The 19309-nt window shown below is 39.7% G+C and overlaps 1 long non-coding RNA gene across 1 annotated transcript in view; it reads left to right on the top strand.

The window, feature by feature from the left end:
• Positions 1-12364: 12364 nt before the first annotated feature.
• The window catches only part of LOC149316947 (uncharacterized), a 521472-nt gene continuing 514527 nt past the window's right edge, over positions 12365-19309 (top strand). Inside the window, exons 1-2 of the long non-coding RNA XR_016280663.1 lie at positions 12365-12387; positions 13134-13156. This is a non-coding gene — a long non-coding RNA (uncharacterized LOC149316947). The remainder of the gene's footprint in view (positions 12388-13133; positions 13157-19309) is intronic.

Genomic DNA, 19309 nt, shown 5'->3' with positions numbered 1-19309 from the left:
TTAAAACCTACAAAGTCCTACAGAGAGTTTGTGCCTGGAGGAGCTTTTCCCTACAAAGCAATAAACCTGGCGTACTACTCTTAACATTATATTATCACAATTATCATCCACTTTTCCCCAAAATACTTGATTATGGAGGTAATAATAGCATGATTAAGATGACTCCTTTAGGAATGAATAGGGATTCTACAATCTGACTGTAAAGAAGGAAATGTGGCTGTTGAGAAGCTACCGCTTAAAATCAGGTTATAAAAACAATTTTTTTTACTTGAAAAACAAGCAAAATTACAACTCCCATCTGTTCTTTTAAATACTGCTTCCAAAAATGTTCAAAACAGAGTTGAGAAAAGTTGGAGGTTTCCAGTTCAAAGCAGAACTTGGGAACCTTAATCATCAGTCAAATAACCATTTTTCTCATTTGTTAGAGTTAGATCTTTTCATTTGCATGGCATACTCTGATCAAATGTGTTTGAAGCTTAACATATCAAGAGTAATGACATTACCAGGAGCCACCTCCTGTGACAACAACAAGGGCTGTGAAATAGGTGCGATGCCCTCTCTATTTGCATAGAAGAGTACAGGTTCTTGCTTTGATTTAGTTTGCCTGTATCTATTCAGAGGTCTTTCTAAATCTACATTGGGATCACCTGAGCTTCCCGCAGTTGAAGATCACAGCACAGTTACAGTAAACAGATAAACAGTTTTATGCATTTAAGTTTTTGAATTTAGGTTATTTATAAACAAGAGCATTAACAACTGCTTTATTGTTTAAACTATTCATTTCTGCAGAAAGCACGTAATATATGTACTACTAGGATCTTTAAAAAGTGTTGCTTTTCTACAAGGAGACATTGGAGATTATCACATGGGAAATCATCTGTGGGTTACATGCAATTTCTAATCATAAGAGACAGATCCTACTACACTGCCCCATCTCCAGGCAGTAGGCAGCCTGTACCTAACCTTGGCTTCTCCAGCAAGAATGGAATTTTCCTCGTCTTGAAAAGCTGCTGGAGAAGCCCTTGTTGGGTACAGGCTGCCTACTGCCCAGAGACAGGGCAGTTCAGTAAGAGCTGTCTCTTACTGTTAGAAAACACATGTAACTCACAACTCATTTCCCATGCAATAATCTCCTTAAAGTATACATGAACACCTCCAGAATGAAAATGGCCAGATTTTGTTCCTGTTGTTTACTAATTTGTTGTTGATGTTGTATGCCTTCAAGTTGCTTCCAACTTGTGGTGACCGTAAGGTGAAATATTATGGTGGGTTCTTGGCAAGATTTGTCCTTGAGATGCTGGATCTGGGCGTGCCTTAGTTACATCCCATTTAGGCTGTTGTAATATGCTCTATATCGGCCTGCCTTTAACAAGTGTTTAGAAACTTCACCTGCAGTCAAAGTGTTAGCCAGGACAGGTTACAGGGACCATACCACATTCCTGTTAAAACAGCCCCCTGGCTGCCAGTTTGTTTCCAGGCACAGTTTAAACTGCTTGTTATGATATGTACTATAAAGCTCTATATGACTCAGGTGCAGATTATCTGGCAGACTGTGGGGCTTGACAGACCACCCCCTTTTAGCGCTGGATCAGGACCGTGGTAACTGCATGCTATGGCCCTGATCTCTGCTTTCTATGGCACAAAAAGGAGCACCTTGGAAAGGGTGCCATAGCCAATAGTGCATGGCTTTTCCATCATGTAGATGCAGCACCAGAGGAGTGCTGTGACACCACGTGCTCTGTGTGGAGGAGCATGCGGCATCATGCCAGTCTGTCGAGCCCTTGTATCTCTCTGCATGAGGCTGCCTAGGCCTGAAGTCCATCAGGAGACTCAGTCTCTTCACCATCACAAGCATGGCTGGTGGGGATGTGAAAGAGGTCCTTCATAGTAACTGTCCCTAGACTTTGGCATTTTCTTTCCAGGGAAATAAGAATAGCAACACCATAGATGCCTTCTGTTCTTTTCCATCAAGGCATCTAAAATGAAAAATCATTAAAAATTGGGCTGAGGATACTGTACTGTTTTAAACTGAATGGTGTCGATTGAGTTTTCTCTTTTATAGTATAATTTTCAATCATTTTAATATTTTCAAAGTTCAATTACTTTTTAATATTAACTCTTTGTATGTTTTGAATTGTATTATGTATTTTTTTCCAATTGTAAGTTGTCTTTAGTCTCAATTTTGGAAAAAAGGTGGAACAGAAATAAATAGAAGAACTTCTCAAACACATACACTCTTTGGATATTCTTCTGATGTTCTTGGTGATATCACTGTACCTATATAATACCTCTCTATCAAACCTCCTTCCTGTGGTCTTTGTTCAATGGATCCATTTATTGGTTAATTTAATGAGCCATTCTTGGATTTCTTGGATACTGCTTACTCAGAATGTTACCATTGGCTATTTGCCCATAACATTTTTCTGAGTGCAAACAATACATTAGCCAACTGCTTGGAATTATGAACTGGAACAGTGTAATTTAAACAGGCTGAATTGGTTAACAATGTAATATACCTGCTAATTTATATGACACTTACTTAATGACACTTGCTTAATTCAAATGACAAAATGGAAATATAATATGGAAATCACTGAATACTGCTGGATTTTATCATATATCTGAGGGCTGAAACCTTAGAAATTTAGGAGCATATCACTTGGTTTATTAATCCTGTTTACCTCTATCTGGTTTAAGGCTTAATTTGGGTGGCATCCTGATCTTATAACAAGCTTTTTACAGATGAATTTGCGTGTCCATCCCCACTTGCAGAGCCACTCTGGAGGCCGTTTTCTTAAATCCAAAAACTCCCAGATCTGAAAAGAGCCGGGAGCAGCGGCTCTGCAAGTAAGGATGGACCCAGGCTGTATTCACATGGCAAATTCAGCAGTAAAAAGCTTGTGATAAGATCAGGATGCCACCCAAATTAAGCCTTGAACACTTACACAGGTAAGCTGGTTTAATAAGCCAAATGATAAGCTCTGTAGTTGCATTTTACCTGGCAGGATTCCATCCAGGGGAGACTTTGCTCCCCAATCGTTTCCAACCTCTGCTGCATTCTGACAGAAGGAAGAAAAATGTCTATGTGCTATTTATAATATGATATTTCTCTCAGTTGCAATTGATACCGATTAGCCTTTAACAGTAATATGAGGAAAGGACCGAAATATATTTTTGTGCATGCTTGGGGGCTCCTTCTGCCAAGTTTTATCAGTTTTTCAGAGACAACCGGTGCTTGGTTTATTTTTGTGTTACATGAGATATAAACATGTTTAAGCTTTACTGTGGCTTCTAGAAGCAGGTGATGAGGATCTCTGCACATCATCCTGGTTATTTTTCCTGGAGCCTGGCCAAAAGACTGCCCACACAATAGACAGTCTTAAAGCTCAACCCAGGGAACATCCTGATAATAGTGATCCTAGTTTAAAAATAATAAATAAATAAATAAATAAATAAATAAATAAATAAATAAATAAATGGGAAAGGTTTATCTATTGTCATGGAAAATCTATTACTATTTGCCCACTGTTATTGTTGTTATTGTTGATGCTTCTGCACTTTAGAAATCAAGAGTTTGAAAAGTATGTGCATGTGTAAAAGTCAGGATAAGAAATAATTTTCTTTAATCTGTTTGTGAAACAACCCAGTGCCTGCCGAACCCTGCCCAAAATTTTGTGTAGCTTACTGTCCCACAAGACTTCAAATGCAAACCAGTGCAAGAGTTGTGCCTGATCACGCATAAGCCTTGTGATGGCAATGCTATTGTGAGGCTTCCAGGGAGCTTTATTGCCTGACCTGGCTGTGCCAGCTTGGCACAAAAGCCACCCCCTATGTGTCAGGGTAAATCATGCCATTAATGTAAGCCCTTCAGTTTTAGATTTTCTGAACAAACACAGCTGGACTGCTGAAACTCCCTGAAACAGTCCAAATTTTTCATTTGATCAGGAACATTTTTTTAAAAAAAATATCTGTAACATTTATAAAAGCTATCAGACTACAGGATTTAGAGGTCAGTGATCTAAGTATACTGAACCAAATAAACTCTCTTTCGCCCTGTCAATGTACTGTGAGTCCTTGGTATTCACTGTAGTTTTGGTTACAGGATTCCCTTTGTGGATGCCAAAATTTATAGATGCTCAAGTCCCAGTGTACACAGTGGTGTGGTACAATGTTGCCCCTTACATGAAATAGCAAAATCAAGGTGTGCTTTAATTTTTTAAAAAAAAAAATCAAGCCATGGATGGTTGAATCTGTGCATGGCTGAATCTGTGGATATGGACAGATGGCTGTAGACTGGGTGAGAGCACATTTAATTAACAATAGTGTTAAGAGCAGTGCACTCATTTTACAGGTTTAGGAGGAAAACTCTTCCAGACACTCATTCTCTAGAGTACCTTACAGGCTGAAGGGTTTATAAATGGACAATTAACCAGAGTGACTCCAAGTGAAAATGAGGTAGAAGGAAGAGCAGATTTTGTGTGTGTGCACGTGTGTATTAAAAAGACAAAAGATCACGCCTAAGAGAGGGATATTCTCTCTATGTGTCTATATTTAAATCTCTTACTAACTTTGGGGAAAGTCTCTTAAGAGTGAAGAAAACACCACTGGGTGGAGGACAACTTGACCTCAGTGTTGTTCCAAAGAAACTAAAACAAACTAATTAACATGTGCATGAAAAAGGGCAGAGGTGAATGTGTCTGTCAGATTATAATAATGGCCCTTAAGTGAGATCACTTAAGAGAGATCACTTAAGAGAGCCATGTCAAACAACCAGGTTGTGTACTCCAGACTAAAAGCCAATCAGTATAGATCTTTACCCTCTTTAAAATCCAGACAGTTTGGGCAACCTCTCTAAGGCTGAACAATGAAAGCATACTAGTCTGAGCCAGTTCAGTCTGAGCCAGTTCAGTAAATCTTCATTCCCTGGAGGTTAACAAGAGAGTTAAGGTCTGATTGCTTTCAAACAATGCAACATTATCAACAGAATGAGGGAATTTTGCAGTTTGCCTTTCGACAAGGATCCAGGCCACCATTATCGCTAGCTTGTCCATTATGAATCCTCAAACAATTAGTGTAGACTTTGGCAACAGACAACCTTTCTATCTTATATGGCAAACAACCTGAAGAGACCAACACAATACGCCGGTTTGTGGGTTGCCTGGGGTTTAGATGACACATGCCCTGATGCTGATCCCAACCCAGCATCACGCAACCTGTCCAACCAGATTGAGAAAAGCATTGCTGCACTTCAGCAGCATGGCATTCATATGCTGGACACTGCAGAAGCACTAAAAAGATGGTGCTGTGGTGGAAAAGCCACCCCTTTTTCACCCCCAAAAGGAGCAGCATTTTGACACTTCTTTTTGGGCCAGAAAAATGCCAGATTGGGGCAGCAGCATGCAGTTTCCACACCCCCAATCCAGTGTGCAAAGGGGCAGCATCAAGCTATCCCTTTAGGGATGTCTGTACCAGCCTTCAGTCTAATACTGATATTTATGGAGCATAATGTTAACAATAGTCTGATTGAAATGCCAGTTCACATAGTTAAATAGCATTAGAAATATTCACTGACACAATGGTTATTGCTATATAGCTATATTGAGGCAAAGGAAAATATTGGTGATATTGAAATGCTGCCATGTGCTGAGAAGTATGTACATACTTTTAAATGAGATGCATACATCACCTCAGCAGATAAAATGTATGATCCTCATGTGCTGCAAATATTATACAAGATAACTTTCCTACCACTGAGCAAGTACCATGTTCATGTGCTACAAGTATCATGTACTTTATAAATATGAGAAAGTTTCCTTATAAGAAAATATGTACCAGATCTATGTAATATCTGTGAAATAAAATGTGTTTAGACTAGTGATACTCCTGTGATATGATGAATCTCTGCAAGGAGTGCAAAATTGCATAAGCTTTACTTAATAAATATGTTAAAAAATTCTAAAACTTCATATTTATTGTCTCATAATATGACTTCCCTAAAAGTCCAAATCTTATGATATTCTTAAGGGAAAAGTTGATATTCATCATTTTACTAGACAATACTGCTATTTACAGTCCTGGGAACTCAGGTAACCAGACTAGAAAGCTGTAAGAAAATCTAGCTAGATACCGACTGACTGATATACATAACGGTGGGGTGGGGGGGGGGGGAATCAGTTCCTTGAAAATGAGATAAGGCTTGAGAACCTTTATAATTTTGTCTTCTTGAGAATCAAGCATTTTCTAATAAAACTTCTGTGCTTTTAAAAACTATACAGGAAATGGAAATGAAAGAAGATTGTGCTTTTTCCTAGTTTCAAACACAGAAGCTTACATATTGGATTTCTGCCTACTATGCAGCTGTAAAAGACACTGTACAAGCATGACAATGTTGGCAACCTAATTGTAAGAAGGAAGGACCTGAATCTAATATACAGATATGATTGCAATACAGATAGAACACTAACTCTTATTGGTATTTCATAACATAGGAGAGATGAAAACTTCTACTCCCTCTTGAAGCCATTCCGAAAAGCTAGCTGGACTATAAGTGGAATCTCATTTCGATGCTGGTGACAGGTAAACTAGAATAGAACATGAAAAAGTAGATGAGATTGGTATGCCTTTAATAGTTATGGAAGAAATTCCAGCAGGTCTTACTTGTATGGCAAGTAACTTTGCTGAAATTTCATTTTTTCCACAACTCTTTAAAGTCAAGGAGGCCTAACATCTCTTTCATGCAGCTCCCTTAGTGATAGGAAAGTGGGGATGGTAAGCATATTTGAAAGAATATTCAATGAAAAATAGCTATAGCAATAGCAAGTTCATTTCTATACTGCTTATCAGTGCATGTAAGCACTCCCTAAGCGGTTTACAATGTAAAAGCTAATTGCTCCCAACAAGCTGGGTACTCATTTTAGTGACCTCAGAAGGATGCCAGGCTGAGTCAATGCTGAGCCTCTTGCTGATATTGAACTCACAACCTTGTGGTTTATGAGTGAGTGGCTGCCATACAGGCATTTAACCACTCTGATATTAGGGCTCTTCAATAGCTTTCTTGTAGAAATCCACACGAGAAAACTGCACAGATGAGACTCTTCCCAGTTTGCGGTTGACTCTGTGGGAACAGAACATGTGTTTCTTGAATGCTGAAAACCTTTGCAAAATTTGCATATGGTTGTTTTGCACAGAAAAATGGAATTTTCTGCAAAGGAAACAGCATTTTTCTGTGTGTAAGAAATATTTATATACAGACATATTGGTTTCTTTTTAGGGAATACTGCTTTCTGTATGAAAATACCATGTGCCTATTTTGCAGTTTTCAAAGATTTTCTTGTAGTGAGAAAGAAAATATTGCTAAAGTAATGTGTTGCTTCTTTTGAAAAAATACTAGAGAATAATTTATTCCTATGACACTGGAGGATAGATGGAAAGCATAGGGAGACACAAAAGAGGTCATGAAGCCCATGGAGCAGTATCTACGTAACTGTAATGATTTGCCATCTCAGGAAATTGTCTCACTGTGTCCATCCCTCTATCAATGCCTAAGCAGGGCAACTCTATCTTAACCTTGCTTTTTGCTCTATCTTTTCCAACAGCAGTGGACCTATAGTGATGAATAGTGAGGCTTAGGTACAGACATCTTTGCACCCACACATTTCTCTCCTATTTAAAAGTCACTGGATAATTTTCTAACTGGAATCCTTCCCTTTGTTACTTGGCAGAGTGGGCCTTTACCATAAACAGCTGTTCTGCATCATGTTTGTTTTCTGAACTGGTGGTGGTTGTGTGCCTAATCCAGGGGTAGGCAACCTGCGGCCCGCGGGCCGGATGCGGCCCGGCGAGGCCTTGGGACTGGCCCCAGCCCGGTCCTGCCGCCAATTGCCGCCAGGGCCTTGGGGGGTCAATTATCTATAGAAGCCTCAGAAACATGCATTTATATTAACATTTTTTAAAAAATCAGCAAATTTTTTCGCGTGTCCTCCATTTTTTTAAAAAAAGTGTCTTCCATTTGAAAATTTTGTCCTACATTTGTCCTGGTTTATTTATATATTTAATTTTTTAAAAAATATTTAATTATTTATTTTTTGGCTTCGGCCCCCCAATTGTCTGAGGGACAGCAACCCGGCCCCCGGCTCAATAAGGTTGCCTACCCCTGGCCTAATCCATTTCTGACTTATGGTGACCCAAAGGCAAACCCTATCATGGGATTTTCTTGGCAAATTTCTTCAGTTGCCATTGCCATCCTCTGAAGCTGGGAGAGTGTGGCTTGCCCAGGTTCACATAGTGGATGAGCAAGGATTTGAACCCTAATCTCCAGAGTCCTAATCCAACACTCAAACCATGCTGGCTCCTTCAATCCCAATTCCTGGTTACGAATGATCTTCTGCAGGGGAGAATAAGTAATTTAATCAACGTTGCGGCATGTTTTCACATACATTTTCAAAGACATTATGGCAGGGTGGAGAAAGTTCTCACCCTCAAACCAGTGATCCTTTCCTGGATGGCCTCTTTTCTCCTGTACAGCCTTTGCAGTTGCTGGGAGAAGAAGGAGGAGGCAGCCAAGTGAGGTAGGTCCAATGTTCTTCTGACACAGGTAGCAGTAGTGGTGATTCTTGCTTGGCTATCGCCACTTCCCCTGGCATGGCCACAGTAGTGACTGACAAGATAGACAGCAGTGATCCTTACTCTTTCTTCTGAAATAGACAGCAGTGATCCTTACTCACCTGATCCCTCTGCCCCAATCTTCACTAAGGCTGTTGTCACACTGCAGAATTAATACAGTTTAATACAGCTTTAACTGCCGTGGTGCCATGCTATGGAATCCTGGGATTTGTAATTTGTTGTGGCACCAGAGTTCTCTGACAGTGAAGGCTAAATATCTCACAAAATTACAAACTCCAGAATTCCATAGCATTTTTCCATAGCAGTTAAAGCAGCATCAAACTGCATTGGAAGGGAGGCTGTCAAGGGATGAGGATCATCACCAGCTATGTTCTGATAGCACACAGTGAAGGGAGTTCTCCAGGTTGTCTTGTAGCAGATATCTGAACATAGCCAAAGATAATTTTGTTACTTGTCCAGCTCCTGCTGTCGTTTTGTGTTAGGGAGGGTAGAGGTAAGTCTGGACCGGGGAGTGGAATCAGTCTTCAAATCTGTACAAAGAGTTGTGTGTGTGAAAGGGGGCTTCAGGGAAAGGAGATTCTCCTCATCATGGTTACCACACACTCACAAGGTATCTTTTATAATGTTTTTCCCCTTTGAATTTTCGTATTCTTTCCATCTCTACCATCCTTAGAATTGCCACTTCTTCCAAAAGTGTTCCTGCCTTCAGAAGGAAGTGACACTGCTTGGGGACAGCACTAAGGAAGGAGATGAAAAAGACTTTCTCTTCCTTCAAGCATCTTGTGAAGGAGATGGAGCAATGAAAGTTTCTTTTTCTTTTCTTTCTTTCCAGAAATATGCTTTTTCCAATGACTCTTAAAGTTGCTACTAGATTTCTCTCTTTTATGCTAAAACACAGCTATCTCTTTGATTTTTCCCCTTCCTGCTGATCTGAGTTATTAATAATGAAATGTGCTGTTCCATATTTTGTTCCTCTCTTTGGGATTGTTGTTTCTAAAACACATGACAACAGAAGGGAATTCATTGTAGAATCTAGGCTTAGATGGATGAGCTGGTTGAGGGTAGATAGTAACACATTCTCATAGGTGTCTTTGGGTACAGATACACAAAGGTGGGCCTCAGGTTTGTGATACGGAGATTATGAGAGTCTAGGAGTTGAGTTTCTAACTGGAAGAGGGGAAAGAAAAGAAATAAGGGAAAATGACAATGGTTCTGACTCAGCCTTGCCCTTTAGTAGAGATTAAAAACACCATGATAATCTGGTGAAACATTACATGGCTTGGAACTAAACATTATCACCTGTGAATTTGCTGCATTGTGAACAATTATTAAAGGGCCGACTATGAGGACTGGTTCAAGAGTTGGGTTGGCAATCCTAATGGAATGCTGTGTTTAGTACAACTTGTTGTTAGCCTGTCACTTCAGAGAATACTGAAAACATAATGTGCATGTTTAGAAGAGGCAGGGAAAAGAAGTGTTATTTTAAACAAGAACTTTTTCATCAACTTCTGTTTTGTTTGTTATTATGCTGTAGAATTTACTCTGAAAGGAGCACTAGCTCTTGAGCTTTGAATAGTTGTATAACAAATGGAATTTTAGCAAGTGTTGATTTCATGACTATTTGTGTGTGTGTGTGTGTGTGTGTGTGTGTGTGTTCCATCCTTTATCTGAAGATCTCAGGGCAGCTTACAATCAAATTAACTTAAAATAATATTTAGATATTAGATATATCTAATATTTAGATATATTAAAAATATATCAAATAGTTTTTCAATTTAAAAACAGATAGTTTATCTTGAATAATAGAACACATGCAGCCTGGATTAGGTCCACCTGCTGAAATGACCTTTTCTACACAGGTGCAGGAACTTGGCTTTCATTTGCATCCAGCCACTCAACTTGAAATGTTTCTCTTAAGTAAGATATCATTATTCCATAATTATAGTATTTCTGCAATGGTTTTTGTGTACATTCAAGTCAAATCAATTCATAATAAATCCTCAGTATGAATGTAGGAGAGCCAGCAAGATGTGTTGGTTTGTGAATTGGATATGACTCTAGAGGGCAGAATTCAAGGCCCAGTACAAATGGACCCTTTGTGGCATGCCGGCAGCAATTTTAGGGTTTGGGAGCATGCAGCAATCACACACTCCCAAATCCTAATGCGTATGGGTGGCACCATATGGATGCAGTGCCATCCATACGGTGCTCGCATCCATGACGTGTCTTGTGCAACATGTCCAAATGGTTCAGCGCACAAGACACATCACCACGATGTCCTGGGGCGCAAATAACGCCTTGGCAGCATTGCAGGAAGGGTCACCATTTTGGAGCTCCTTTTTGCAGCAAATCATTGTTGCAGCCGTGCGGTTGCCATAGTAACAATCTGGAGGAGAAAGGAATGGCCTCTGGCCACCCCTTTCTTCTGATCTGTACTGGACCCAAATCTCAGCTCAGCCATGAAAACCCAAGTGACCTTGGGTAAATCACATACCCTCAACCTCAGAGGACGGCAACAGCACCGCCCCCCCCCCAAAGAAACTTCAAAGAAAATCTTGTAATAGGTTCACCTTAGGGTTGCCATAAGTCAGAAAGGCACACAACACATACACACACCGGGGGGGGGGGGATGCATCATATACCAATGATTTCACTTGGGTTTCAGTTTTTAGAATGGCTAACCCATGGAGCTTGTTTGGTTGTAATGTAAGAATATGAATTTGATATATGGGGGGAATATGAACATGAATTTGATGTATGGTGAGTAGAAAAATACTATGGACTAATACAGTGTTGTAAAAGATTTTAAATACTGTAACACCCCAAAATCAAGATGGGAGGGAGATATCAGCCTGCCTAAGAGCAATTCACATTGATGGGAGCAATGAGATTTGAACAGAAGACTTACTAAATACCAGTTTAGATTGCCATTGTACTATACAAGCTCTCACTCGAGACAGTTGAAACTTAGGACTTCTCTCTTGATTGCATGCTGGGATTATTGATTTTGCAAGAAGTGGGAGGAAGACTGATGGGTCAGAGAGGACTGCAAGACTATGGCAGCTAGGGGTGGATGGATTTGTTCATTCGTTTTCTCCAAAATTCATTTTTTAAAAGAAAAACCTCAAACTTTTACTATAAAATTTATGAAGGAATGTGAGGCTTTGGGAAATTCGTATGAAAGGCAACTTGGATGAAATTATCAAACATCTGCATTAGCCGTATTGAATACGTACTGATGCTGTTGCTACTAATATTGCTAATACTCCCCCCTCCCTTATTCTTTCTTTCTTTCCTTCCCTTTCTCCATAATGAAAAAGATACTATTATACCTGATCATTGTGAAACTGATAAAGTTCAGGAGGGTGCCAGAATGAAGAAAGGTGGCAACCCCATTTCAGTACTACAAACACAGTGGAATATGTAGGTATGTAAATCTAAGCTTTAAATGTTAAATGCTCAGAATTCAAGACTGATGGGTTGATTACCTTTTCCCAAATGTTTTTGTTCAATCCATTATATTCAATTTATATTTTGTTAATTTTTTTGGGGGGGAAGGGGGTCTTTTAAAAAATTGACCAAATTCATTTTGGTTCTTATTAAGCATTCTCACCCATCCTGCTGCATAAAATTTGGGGCTTCAAGGATGATGCATATGGAACTCTTGGACTGGGCTGGGCAAACACTCTGAAGATGCAAGGGGGCTGCTGTGCAGGATGAAATGTAGGGAGAGTGATGAGGCATGAAGGGAGGGAAAATGGGAATGTGTGTCTCTTTCAGTTGAAACTGATTTGGTGTTGTTCGCTGTTTTGCAACTGAAAAAAGAAAAGCATATGAGGATGACAAGCAGTGGTTATAACACAGAAAGGGAAGATATTCAGCCATTCAGTTAATTAATATGGAGTGCAAGCTTGAGGGACAAAATTTCTGACCCTCTCACCCAGCCTGGGCTTCTTCGAGTGACACTTATCAAAGCACATTTGGCACTGCTTTGTTGGAAAAGAAGCAAAGCCAGCTTTGAATACTATCTCCTTCTCTTGAAAAAGATTGGAGTAACATGCTGCAAATTAGCTGGTTAAATTGTTGGCAAAATTCTGGCTTGTTTAGTATCACTCCTGGAAAAGATCCTGAGTAATTGATTGGCTGCTGAAAAAGAGACCTATTGGATCCGAATAGGCTGGATTGATTTTGCAGCAGCAGCAGAAGGAGCTCAGTACACAGTGTGCATTGAGGCGAGGAAGGAAGCGAGAGCAGGGAAGAGAATATGTACTGTGGCATCAGTATGTAACTGCTGGAGCCAGATAATCCTGCTACCTAGCTCCCTCCATGGGCAACTTACTGTGCTGTTTTCTTCCTTCATGAGAGGACGTTAGCTGTGTGCTCGTGAAACAGCTAATAGCACTGGACCTTGGAATAGTTCGTTTGACTTATAATCTCTGTGCCTCTGAAAGAAAAAATCATTGATGACACTGTGGTGTCAAGAAGCCCCCCCCCCCCCCCCCGAACTGAAGGTACACACAGAAACATATTCAAGGTAAGTCCAATGCATGTCTTATAAGCTTTGTGCAGCTGTTCATATCAAGCCTGTTTTTGCATTCTTAATAGGAATGTGTGTGTGTAAGGGAGAGAGGAACTCTTCATCAATTGGGAAAATATGAGCTATACAGAAAATAGTGTTGTTCTCTAGCCTTAATATGAGTAATGGAATTACATTTTCATAACTCCCTGGGAAATGTTTGGAAAGCAACCGTTCCACCTTCCTTTTTATAAATTAAGCCCCATGTGGAGTGAGGGACAAAACTGTATTTATGTGATCTTACTGGTTCTTTACTCTTCTGGCTTCACTTGCTAAGTGAGGTGACTTTGCTCATTATTATTGATAAATGCTATGTTGCTTCATTCTTGCAAGTGCTTTTAAAAGGGGGAAAAAACCTCCATGCAATGTGTCAATTTCGAGGGAGGGGGAAAGCAATTGTTGGTTGCTTAAAGCATCTTGGCTTGCCAGGTGCAATAAATGATACTATTAGTATATTATCTGCCTGTAAATAAGAGATTAGGGTTTTTGAGAGAAACAGGAGTCCCATGACGTTGTAATCTTGTGTGTCTGATTTCTGGAGCATTTGTCCAGGTGGTTTTGTTACTGTTTTTCATTCAAAATTAACCTAATTCTTGTCACTAATAAGATCAATAGCATGGAAGAGAATACTTTCTTGAGCCCTATGAAAAGTCATAGACTGGGGAGGGGAGGTTACTGTGAACTGTTTAGACATCAGAAAATGGCTTGATTTGATATATATAAAATTATGGGTGCTCATAGTTTTAAAAGGGCAGCCTTATTACTTCACATTAATAGGCTTAGCATTATGTTACTCCAGCTGTGACTATCTGTACCACCTTTTAAATGTTACTTAATTTGCTTGGACTACTGCTGCAATCACAGTTGTTTGGGGTTTTTCTTTGCCATTCATTTGCTACAATTTCTTCTTATGCATGGAGAAATGGGAGTTGCTTAATCAGAGCTTTTGATCAGCTTATTTGATAGCTAGCCATGACTTTCCTGGGGGTTGTCCAATTAACAAAATTTGCATTGCGTGTCATCACTACAACATTGGCTTATTGCTAGAATTGTTGCTCGAGCAAACATTTTCTTGTGTGCAGTGGAATTACTGTTCATCATCCCCTTCCCAAAATATAGTTCGTACTCAACAGGAACACTGTATGAAATATGTAGATGATGGTGGTGGTAGTGATGAATATACTTGTGTAGACATGCAGAGTGAGTTCAGTTAATGAAAATCAGTCTGCAGAAGATTGGATATTCATATAGCTTAATGCTCAGATGTAAGTCTATGCTAAATGGAACTTATTTTCATGAAGGTTAGTCAAGAAAAAAAAATGAGACAGGTTTCTTACATCATTAATAGTTGTGTTATGTTGCATCTAATATAATTCCTTCTCCTATACGTTTATTAAAGATCAAGGAGCCCTTTCCCTTTAGCCACTAGCCTACAAATTTCTACATAGCTGTAAACAGAATGGCAGCTGAAGAAGTGCAATCTCGTATATAGCTACTCATAAGTAAGACACATAGAGTTTAGTTAGGGTTACTCACCGGCATGGCATCACTTTAATAAAATGGTGGGGACACAGTCTGCAGAAAGTGGAGCATTCCATAGTGATTTAATTTGATGTGCACTATGTCTGTCTATATTTTTGGAAGAGGTTCCCTGGTTCTTCTAGATAGGTTCACTAACTGTGTTTTCTTACCTCATGGCAAAACTTCGTCACCTGCTGATAGGAAGGCTACTTCACCTCTGTTTCTTCTGTACATTTCACTGTTCTGTGGAAATTGGAAGCCTCTCCCCATAGTACTCTCAGCTTGAGAGAAGAGGAGAAATCTACCATGTATGTGTGTGTATAATACTGAGCTTGATGTAAAGCTTATTGAAATCAGTTATCATGTTGAAATCAATGAACCTCATTTTGTACGCCAAGTCATGTATCATGGTAGCCTTGCTTGTGTTATGATGGAGCTTCATTAAAACCACTGATAGGAGGGAGCTTCCTTGAATCCCAGTTTGGGGGTAATGAAGGATATGAAGTGATGAGTGGATCAGCTGAGCTACTTGGACCTCTTGCCTTTGTCTATTAAGGCTGTCTATTGAGGTAGAATTCTTGTGGCACTCTGTTTCGTCCTTACGTGTGCCCATGTCAAATATGTAAAGTCTCTCTCCATCTTTCTGTCTTGGTTTTGTTAAGCATTCTCTGCATTGGGACCCATTTAGATGAAATATATTAAAAACAGCACATTTTTTTCTTATCTTTGCTCCTTGTATCCATGCTTTTGGAGTTAATGAAAACACACACACACAGTCAGTCAATCTGTGAAGGAATTCATAAGCCCCCCTCCCCGGGTCCCATGTCATGAAAAAAGTGGGATAAAAGTATCCATTTGTATCAAAGGGAATATAACTCCCCATCTTGGACAGTGTTTAGAAGTATTTTTAGTCCTATATGCTTACTGTGTGTGTATACTGTATGTATGTTTGTATCATACTGAGGCAGAAGTGGGGAACCTGTGGGCTCTCAGATGTTACTGGGCTCCCATTCTCATTAGAGCTAACCAACATAGGTCCAAAACACACTGCAGAAATAATGCAGTTTGAGACCATTTTGATTGTCCTGGCTCTATGCTAGGGAATTTGGGGAACTGTAGTTTTGTGAGACATTTAGACTTCTCTGTCAGCACTGCAGTGTATTTTGGAGCATAGTGGCTGAGAGTAATGGCAACTATCATCCAACAAAACATCTGGAATGCTGTAGATTCCCCATCTAGTAAAAGAAAAAAAAGAGGATTCTATACATTCATGGAATAGAAAAACACAACTGGTATGTTCTCTTTCCATCCATCCTTATAGTGAAGGAAAAGAAGCTTTAGACTTACAAAATAAGTTCTTGGGGATGTTGGCCTTGGGAAAGAAGTAATTTTCACACCCCATAATTCAAGATGTTTATGCAGTGTGAATGATAAATTTCCTGGATACACTTCAGCCTGGTCATACACCTGATCTTGTTCTGAATTTTAGTCATGCAGGGTGTATAATTCTGGGAGTTACATTCTGTGCATTACTCAGGCTGCACCATTTTAACACCTTTTTCTGTTTAGGAACTAAATCCCTTTGTGTTATGAAACAGAAACTCTTCCTGCTGCAGCAAAATTTGAGCCATTAGGGGGCTCTTTCTTCCTATGTTATTCACATAGCCAAGCTACATTGCAAATATATAATTGATCCTTTGTAGTTTGCTTACCAGTTCTAAAAAGTTCTGATCAGATAGGCTTATCATGAATGTAGAAGAGTTTTAATCAACTGGAAATATTTATTCTCTTTAATTTTTGAAGATGATGGAAAAAGCTGCTGTTGATATCCCATACATTATTATTATTATTATTAAGCTTTATTTATATTTCGCTGTAAATTTACACAGCACTGTACATACAATCTTTTTAATTAGACGGTTCCCTGCCCTCAGGCTTACAATCTAAAAAGACACGACACAAAAGGAGAAGGGAGTGGTGGTGGGGAATGGGATCAGGTCTAGCATTTCTTCTTTCCCTCTGAGGCTTGAACCAAGGCAGATAGACTGGAGGGATGGCTCTGCTTCATAGTCTAGGCCAAGCCCGATAGAGCTGGCCCTGCTTTTTGACTCCCTCCCAGGTCCGAATGATGACAGTTGGCATGGAGGGAGGGCTCCTCTTTGTCAGGCTAGGCCTGATAGTGTTGGGTCTGCCTTTTTACTTCAACAATAAAATATTTCACAGTAATATTTTAAGGGTCCCTCATACTACATGGAGGAGTACTTGTTTTGGTGGAGTACATGCTTTGCATTCAGAAGGTCCCAGGTCTATTATGCAACATATGGAAAGTGTCTGATTCAGAGAGCAACATTTAGGGCAGATGTGGACAAAACACTGCTTCTGAAACTTTTCTAAGCCTCCAGGCCCCCCACTCTCCCCGGTTGTCCAAACCCTCCACAAAATGGGCTAAAACTTCTAAAACTGCAGGGGTTTTGCCCCTTCTAGCCCCTTCCATGCATACTCCAAAACCTCCTACAAAACAAGAAAAAATAAAGCATTTTTAAAAAGTAAAATAAATAATAAATCGATAAAATAAATCAGTCCAAAATCAGCTATAATATGATGCTGGAGGTAATGTGACATCACTTCCTGTTATGTCAGTTATGCTGGTGTAGGCCAAGCATGGAGGGTTGCAGGGGTGGAAATGGACTCTGTCTCTTCTACTGTTGCCCACCCCGATTTAGAGGATTGAATGATGGTCTTAACACCAGGGAGAGTAAGGTGACCTTGGACCCATTTGGCCACTCTCTGTGGTTGGAGAATGCAATCCTTTCTATATAAGAGATGAGCCCTATTGAACCCAATGTTACCTTGGAGCAGATTTACATATAATTGTTTGGGGTTTTTTTGTTTTTTTCTTTTGTTTTTTTAAAATGGAAAGCTTTCTGCCTGTGTTTTAAGACAACTGGTCCTCAAGTACATTTAGCAAAAAAGATGCCAGTTCTCTTAGAAGTGTGATAAAATGAAATTTTCCTACATCGGCTCAGTAATTATTCAACCAGCTTTAACCTTGAGTCAAGCATAGATGTAGCTGGTTAATTTTAGATGTCCTAAGAAAGATCATGAACTTCGTGGAACCTTCATTCCTGAGGAAGTGATGCTTCTTGAATAGTGACAGCTCTTGTAGCATTAAAGCACAAATGTTCTGAAAGAAGGAAAGTTGACAAAGAAAAAGAGCCTATGGAGGATACATAAAACATCTTTGTCTGAAGCTTGTGTTCCCCTGCACACCATACAACAAATCTAAGCAAGTCCAGCCATCTACTTTTCCATCTCTGAAGCTTCTTTGTAAGGAGTGTTTCTTGGGGGAAGGGTCATGAGTATCTGAGTGCAGCTTCCTCTCTTCATAATCTACTTTTTGATTAACATAATCAAGAAATAATTAGACTGATATGCATATATGGCTGCCTGGATTTGAGGATGTAGACATGGAAGTTTGAGGGGAGGGAGACTGATTCCTGGTGTCTCATAAAATTACAAAGGAGGGAGGGAGATTGAACAACTGCCAAGATGAGGAAAGAGAAAGTCCAGAGGACAAGAAAGAGAAAAAAATACCCAAGAAACATGAGTTTTTAACCAAGGAGAAACTGTTATAGTTTTGAATGAGTGCTGGTGCTGTGAAAGTAAAAGACCAGCATAAAAGAAAAAGGATTGGTGGGGGTGGGGAACAATAGTACAGGAGTAAGAACAGAGGTTTTGAACTGAGAGCTAGGCACTCTTGCTATTCTATCATAAATTGTTAATTTGGATACAAGGAATTTGGTATGTATACTAAAAGGACCATGGAGGTGTTCATCTTGGGGCTATTTGGTTTTTAAAATACATATAAAATGCATTAATTGGAAACAGTCTATGTAAATGTTTCTTGTAGCCTGCAGTACCACTTTAAGTTGCTAGTTGATAGACATTGGCCTGTTACAGACTGCCAAAATAAAGCTGCTTCGGGTCTCTTTGGAGGTATGCTGTTTAAATGATGCATGCATCCTAAGAGTCAGGAAGTAGCACCAAAGCCACACTCCATTCCTAAGCACTGGAGTGCAGCTTTGGCGCAGCTTCCGGATTCTTAGGATGCATGCATCATTTAAACAGCATACCTCCAAAGAGACCCGAAGCAGCTTTATTTTGGCAGTCTGTAACAGGCCATTGTTGCTCAGAAGGGAGAGGGCTCTTAAGAATAGAGACTTCCTTAAGAGAAGGCACCCTTGAGGTTTGAACCAAATATTTGCAAAGGTTTCTAGTGAGGATTCCGGAGGAGCAGAATGTTTGCGTTCTGGTCTTTCCATTGTTGGAGTTATCCACTTGGTGTTCGGGGAACTATGCCTGCTCCTGCTTCCAAGTGTATATGTGTTTTTATGGCAAGGGGTGTGTGAGAAGATCCAGGTTACTATACTCCACGTATCTCTATACAGGGGGAAAGAGGAAGTGCCTTCTGAAGGGAATAGTAGCAGACCTCTTCTCACCTAAAAGATATAACAGAGAGGTATGCAGAAACAAAGAGGAGAAAATGAAACCTAAATGAAATCTAAATCATCTCCAGAGTGTCTGGCCAAA

The sequence above is a fragment of the Sceloporus occidentalis genome, unplaced genomic scaffold (assembly GCF_023333645.1).
Source record: "Sceloporus occidentalis isolate IW3139 unplaced genomic scaffold, rSceOcc1.0.p SCAF_3, whole genome shotgun sequence".
NCBI lineage: Eukaryota > Metazoa > Chordata > Lepidosauria > Squamata > Phrynosomatidae > Sceloporus > Sceloporus occidentalis.
Note: the sequence above shows the minus strand (reverse complement) of the source record. Positions and strands in the feature narration are given on the sequence as shown.